A 6,553-nucleotide genomic window follows, 5' to 3' on the forward strand; every position below is an offset into this window, starting at 1 on the left:
ATAGACAATTGCTCCCCTTGCCCCCCTTGCCTGCCACTTGCCCCCTTGACCGCCGCTTGCCCCCACTTGCCCCCCTTGCCCGCCGCTTGCCCGCCTCCTCCTGATAGGCCAAAGGCCCCTTGCCCTCACGCGAGAGGCCAAAGGCCCCGGCGGCAATCGGCAGCAGGGCCGGTCCCAAGGCCTCGCCGGGCCGCATCTGGCCCACGGTCCGTAGGTTGCCTACCCCTGCCCTAAGGGGACCCTATCATGGGGTTTTCTGGGGCTGAGGCCCCATTCCCACTGGCTTATAACGCGGACCAGGACACGAATCATGGGAAAAGTGCCTAAGTGACTGATTGACTGTAACGTCAAGCACTTAAGCGCTTGACTGACAGCTGCTTTTTAAAAAAAAGAGGTTCCGGAAGGGCAATGGGAATGGGGAGCAAAATAACCCGCTTCAAATTACCACAGGGAAAATACCAATGGGAACGAAAACAGGGGTAAAAAAACCCGGGTCTCTTTGCACCCGTTTTTAATGGGAACCATGAGTCAGATTTGACTCAGAATCCGAGTCAGAATCGCAGCAAAATAAGCCGCTTTTTTGCCTAGTGGGAATGGGGCCTGAGTGTATGTGACTTGATCAAGCTTGTGCAGTGGGTTTCCATGGCTGAGCAGGGAATCAAACCCAGAGTCACAGTCACAGTGCTCAAACCACTACAACACACTGGTTCTCTATATGCTGATGAGGACCTTTATATCTCTGGAATCTTCTGCCATTGGAACATGCCCCCCAAAAACTTATCCAGACCTTGTGCTGAAAGATTTCCCACCCTGGCATAAAGGAAGGGCAGTAGTTAAGTAACAGAATACATGATGTATAGGAAGACATTTCCAGATTCAGTTTCAACAACATCAGATAGAGTTGGCCCTAGATTGTTTATATCAACCTGCCACAAACTGGTTGCAGTTCCTATCGTGCTCAGGATGGAAACTGTACCTCAACAGGATTCCATAGGATGAAGCTACAGTATAGAAAATGGTGCATTATTTTTATAGTGTAAATGCACCTATAGTAAGTAGGTAGGTAGATAGATAGATAGATAGATAGATAGATAGATAGACAGACAGACAGACATGTTTGCCTTGTTAGGTTTCATATGGTAAGATGAAGATGCCTATAATATAATGAAATATCATGCCACTATTCAAATTCTAAGTACTACAATGCACTACAGTGTTTGAGTATAGTATTTAAACTAAGGAACAAATCAGTGTGAATGAAGATTAAAACACTATTGGTAGTTGCTGAGGAGAAGAGAAAGATGGAAACTGTTTCTTCAAAAAGCATCTAAGACCTGGTTTCACTTCAGAATTTGCAACATTAGTAAACAATGCTGGTTCATTAGACCATGTTAATTATTGCTAGGGCAAAATAATCTCTGAAAAATGGCAAATACCTTCTACAAATTATTAGTCATTTGCTGAGGAAATCAGAAAAGAAAACAAGAGAGGGGGAGAAAATATACACTGTACCCATTAATAGAAACAAGAACAAGACCATCATTTTGATTATTTAAAATTTTTTAAAAACTTTTGTTTCAATAATCTCTCCGTTATTACAAATCACAGAATTTGTAATCTGAATAGAAACTGCTGTGTGAACAAATATCTTACCTCTGAATCCTTCCAGTTGCAATAAGAGCCGTGTTTGGCTCTAGAGATAACATATCGGTTTCCTTCTAATCAGAAGTTCCTTTACCTCAATGTCATCATCTCTTCCTGTTTGCTACACATTTCCGGCAATTCTACTCATAAATGTGGGAGGGTAAACTGAATGAACTTTTGAATGAAAGGAAGCAACTATAATGTCTCATAAAGGTCTTATTCATTATTTATATGGGGGGAATCAAAATTATTGCAACTGAAAACTCCCCCCATCCTGGTTTGGCACCTGGTTGTGCAAAGTTTAGAACAATAAGTTTCCATTTGGCATGTTTCTGCCTCATATCTATCTGCTCACCTGCCCATCCCATCAGGTGACAGACAAAATGATTTCTACTTCTTTCTGGATATATATGTGGCATGGTAATTTCTGAAAATATCTAGAGGGGAACAATATTGAAATGCTGAGGGTTCCTCTTCTTTCATGGTTGAGCAATGTGAGGAATTGCATACCTTTCAACACAGATGTGCATGTGGTCAACCAACATCAGCATGTGGTCAAGATGGCAAATTATAGACGAGGAAGAATACATAAGATTGGAGAGGTTACAGCAACTTGCTTTAAATTGATCTTACTTGGAAGGGCAAAATTCTGCCTCTTTCTCTTCCCCTTGCTGAGTTAATTGATGGCAAACTACTTTTGCATTTCGAACACAATTTTCAGCAGTTGAAGTTGGCTGAAGACAAAGGGAGAAAGAAACTGGGGCATTTTAAAAGCAGCAGAGAAAGTGGAACAACAAAGGATTAATCAGGACTGCCTCTGCTTAATTGAAATGGGGTTCAATGGTACAAGCTAAGCTGGGCATTTTCTGGGGTCTTAAATCTGACAAGATACCCAACATCAGCTTCTTTTTTATTCTGTGGATTAAAAAAGCAGCATGAAAGAATTTTTATGTTGCAGTTCTTTCATGCAGGCAAACGTGAGATGCATCTACATGGGCCAAATAAAAAGGTCTCACCTAATTTTCACAATATGCTTTCCAAATGACATATGGGATGACTCGAGCCAAAACCCCACCATTTGATCAGGCTTCAATCTGGGGGGGGGGGGGGGGGGGAGTGGAGATTTAAAAATTTAAAAATCTAAATTTAAAAAATTTAAATTTGAATATTTGTGCATGTGTGTAGCCCACGCTCTACAGTGGCACTGCTGTGAGTTGCTGCTGGGGGTTGGGGAGTTCAGAAATATGTATATTTGCATGCAATGGGGGTAGAGAGAGAAAAACAGAGTAACCATGAATATATGTGGCTATGCATATTGTGATTTATTGGACCAGGATGTGGATAATTCTCCCAGACTCACTTCAGTGTGTGTTGAGAAGCCTGTGGTCACTGCAGATCCAAATGAATGTGTTTAGGCTGTGAGTATGATATTGTAATTTAAATTTTAATCGTGCTAGTTGTTTATGTCACAACTATTACCATTACATTCAGTGATATATGGGAATTATTATTTATAAGTAACATTAGTACAAAAATACATTTACTAAGGGTTCTGTATGGTGTGTCAAAAGGAGGTCAATGGGGGGGGGGGGTAACACCAGGAGTTCCTGTACTGGGTGACACCAACCCTAGTGATACCACTGCACTCAGGTATGTGATTTCTTCAAATGAAACCTATATTTATCTCCTGATGACAAATTTCTAAAGCTAGTAAGCTAATTTATGGAACAGAGAGGTAGTAAAGACTAGTACTATGACAATCAGATGTCTTTTGCACTTCAGGGAGCACAGCTTCTAAATATTATTTATCCTTTTCTCTAAGCTGATCTTGAGTTGATGACAGCTAATCCTGTCCTGCTATTCCTGAAATCTCTTTCCAAGAGCTTGTCTACATGTTTAAAATACTCATTATTCCAATCAATTTGATACTAGAAGGTGATACACATGATTTGCAGGAGTTTGGTCTTTTGGTGTCCACCCTCCAAAAAAATATCCTTAAACTCTGTAGAAAAATCCTTCATGGTTTTTACCAGAGTATCAGCTGAAATCTGCAGAAATGATCATCTTTGCATATGTAGCCATCTGTTTTGCACACATTTGGACGAATGAGCATTTTTGGCAGAGGAAGGGTGAAGAGATGTGAATAGAGAAGAATTTGCACAGGAAAGTGAATACAGTTAATCACCAATGTGAATGTGTGAAAATGAGCACCAATTCATATAGTACACTTATGTGTAGACTAGCCCCGAATCACCAGCTGTTGCCAGCCTCCATTTTGCTCTCCTGCTTTTCTTTTTTCCTCTCCTTTTCACATCAGTGTGTGTTACTTTATAATTACTTACACTCAACAAATTTTGTCCCATTACTTCTTTTGCAGAGATCCTTTTGTAGGTATTCACAAGTTGCTTAGCTTTTCACTGTCTGAAATAATCTTCTCAAATTCAGCTTTTTGAATGTTTATCCTTAATGCCAGATCATTTAGGAGAAGAAGGAGCCAAATAGCATTGCTCCTTTCACTAAAGATATCTGGGATTCCTTCCTACCACTGCAAGAACTTTTTACTCATATTTGCAATATCCTGTTATTTCACTGGTTACTACCACAAATCACAATTGCTTCAGAGAGTGCACAGGAAATTGCAGACAAACTCTATGTACTCTATGTGAGCTGATTTATGAAGAGAAATTTGCCAGTTATTTTAATACCCTTGGATGTAGTTCATCTGGTCCTCAAGACTTAAATTCATTTAGATTAACAAGGTATTCCTCTACTATCTCTTTACTTATTCTGTGCTGAAATTCCCCTATTCTGTCCTCTGCTCCATTATCCTCAGGTTGAGCACCCTTTGCCTTTTCTGAGAAGACTGAGGCAAAGAAGGTCTTGAGTAATTCTGCCTTTTCTCTGTCTTCTGTTAGCATTTTGCCATCTTCTCCACATAGTGGCCCTACCATTTCCTTCTTCTTCCTTTTGCTGCGGACATATCCAAAAAAGCCCTTTTTATTGTTCTTAACCTCTCTAGCAAGCCTGAGTTCATTCTGAGCTTTAGCTTTTCTGACTTTACCCCTACACATGCCTGTTATTTCTTTGAATTCCTTTTTCGTGATTTCCCCCTTTTTCCATTTCTTATACATGTTCCGTTTAAAACTTAGCTCAGTTGAAAGTTCCTTAGTCATCCATCCTGGTTTCTTGAGACACCTTCCAGTCTTAAGGTAATGTCCTACCCTATCCCAAATCTTCCAGTTTCTATTGGACTTATCCAGTGCTCCTTTTCTATTCATGCTTTTTATTCAGAGGTAGGCTGACCATATGTACTGTTTTAAACAAGACAGTACAGTGGACCCTTGTTATACACTGGGGTTTGGTTCCAAGATCCCCTGTGGATAACAAAATCCATGAATGCTCAAGTCCCATTAAATATAATGACATAGCAAAATGCTGTCCCTTATAAAAAAAATTGAAAAATCAAGGTTTGCTATTTGAAATTTATACTTTTTTTTAACATTTTCAAACCATGGATGCTTGAATCCATGTATAAAAAATCCATGCATAAGGGCCGACTGTACCATTCTCCCCCCCCCCATATTTCCAGACTGTCTCGCCTATTTAATATAAATCTCAATTTTGTCCATTTTTCAAGACAAATGCCATTAGGTTGCAAAAATGGCTTGAAGATCCCTGTTTGAAATAGTGATTGTCAAAAACAATTTGTGTAATGGGGTGTGAGACGTTTTATGATAAAGTGTTTAAAGACCAAAATTTGCTGCGTAAGGTTACTTCCTTGGATAAATCTCCATGGTACAATTTTGGTGAATTACAGTTCCCCTCTACATCTACCAAAATTTTGGTATGAGTCCTGTCACTGAAGCATAATTGTTAGTGCAATATGTACCTGTAGTAAATTTTTTGTTATCAACTTACTTTGTTATCATCTTGCCATTTTTGTCTGCATGATCAACATATTCAGAAGCCTCTTGACTTGAGTTAAGGGGACTGGGGAGGTGTGTTCACTAGCTCCTCCTCTCCCTGCAGTTCCCTGAAATTCTGCTCAGCTAAATTGGATGGATTCTCTAGAACAATTTGGAAGGTGCTGAAATTGGGGAATTAGTAAAAAACAAAACAAACAAAAAAAAAAACATCCCCCTTATTGGCAGAGTCATTTTATGGATCAAACACTTTCCACAATCAGAATTTTTCCCATTCATAGACAGGCACTATTAGACTCAACCCCTCTAAGTGAAGTGCACAGTTGCATGTAATTAGATGCAACTGTCAGTTCAGCCTCTGAAAAAATCAGAATTCACACTATGTATATGTCAACCTCTTCAATATTACTCTGCATTATTTTCTTGTATTTTGTACCACACTGATGCCACACTGGGGTCAAAATTCCTAATTGGGAAGGATCTTGGGGCTTCATGCTTGCAATACACAGGGCTAAGAGTGGAGTGATTACCCTATATACTCAACTATAAGTCGATCTCATGTCGAAAGCAGGTTTAGGGGCCTAAATGATGGATTTTGATATAACCCGTGGATAAGTTGAGAGTAAGACTTAGGGTCATATAACAAAGGATCTAAAGGATGAAACAATGCCAAAGAACTTACAAAATTGCAGAAGACATAACTGTTTGTGTTCACACTGAACGATAGATAGATGAGAGAATAGAGGGAGGTTAGTGCTTCCAGGAAGATTACACTCTTGCATTTCACCAGGAGATGATTTCTATTTTTATGAGAGTTAAAGTACAGTACTTACTTTGACCCATAGACAAGTCAACTCAGACTTTGGGGGTCAATGATTTGACTAATATTTCTAGACTTATACATGAGTATATACAATAAGTCCAAAGCAAAATTGATGTGTAATCCCCACCAATTTTAGATATTCCCACAGAAAGCATACCTCACT

This window comes from Sceloporus occidentalis, unplaced genomic scaffold (genome assembly GCF_023333645.1).
Source record: "Sceloporus occidentalis isolate IW3139 unplaced genomic scaffold, rSceOcc1.0.p SCAF_2, whole genome shotgun sequence".
Lineage (NCBI taxonomy): Eukaryota > Metazoa > Chordata > Lepidosauria > Squamata > Phrynosomatidae > Sceloporus > Sceloporus occidentalis.